The following is a 1123-nucleotide window of genomic DNA, read 5'->3' on the forward strand; positions in this document are numbered from 1 at the left end:
TTATCTTTGTGAACTATGTTATGCCAGTTGACTAAGTTGTTCCCCAAGACTATGGTCCCAAGCCTTTTGACCCAGTAAACCAATCCCGCCAGTTGTTTGGACATGTCAAGGAGGCCTCTGTAACCGTGTCCCCTATGTGGTTTGTTATATACGTGGATATATATGTAACACACACAAACGTGTATAGATATGCCTACAGATAACACCTATACATGCCCATGCATGTACTTGCATATGCCTTCCTATGCACTTATATGCATCCATATCTACCTATGTAACCACACACATATTTTTTGGTTGTTTTTGCTGTTGTTGCAAAGTTGTATATGTTACAGCATTTACCAAAACTGTCCCTTTTTCTCGTGTACTTATTAATGTCTTTATTTACATTGGTCAAGTTGTGCTGACTTCACCCTCATTTCGGATTGCCTTTCTTGTCACCAAAAGTAACCAGTGTCTACTATCTAGAAAGTGATTCTCCCTCCCTTTCCCTCCCATCCCTGATAACTATCAAAGAACTTTGCTTTCTGAGTATATATCTATTCTTGACTTTTTGTAATAGTGGGGCCATACAGTACTTGTCTTTTTGTAATTGACTTATTTCACTCAGCATAGCGTCCTCCAGATTCATTCATGTTATGTTTTACGGACTCATTATTTTTTATAGTTGTGTAGTATTCCATTTTATGTATGTACCACAGTTTATCCATTCATCTGTTGATGGGCACTTAGGTTGTTTCCGTCTTTTTGCTATTGTGAATAACACTGCAGTGAATATAGGTGTGGCATATGTCTACCCGTGTCACTGCTCTTATATCTCTAGGATATACCTAGAAGTGGGATTGCTGGATCACAAGATATTTCTACTTCTAGCATTTTGAGGAAGTGCCATACTGTTTTCCACAGTGGTTGTACCATTTACAATCCCACCAGCCATATATCAGAATTCTAATCCCCCCACAACCTCGTCAGCATTTGTTGTTTTCTGTTTTTGCCATTTTTGCAGGGGTGAGATGGCATCTCATTGTAGTTTTGATTTGCATCTCTCTAATGGCTAATGGAGCCCTGATGGTGCAGTGGTTAAGAGCTTGGCTGCTAACCAAAAGGTTGGCAGTTCAAATCC

The sequence above is a fragment of the Trichechus manatus genome, unplaced genomic scaffold (assembly GCF_000243295.1).
Source record: "Trichechus manatus latirostris isolate Lorelei unplaced genomic scaffold, TriManLat1.0 scaffold00186, whole genome shotgun sequence".
NCBI lineage: Eukaryota > Metazoa > Chordata > Mammalia > Sirenia > Trichechidae > Trichechus > Trichechus manatus.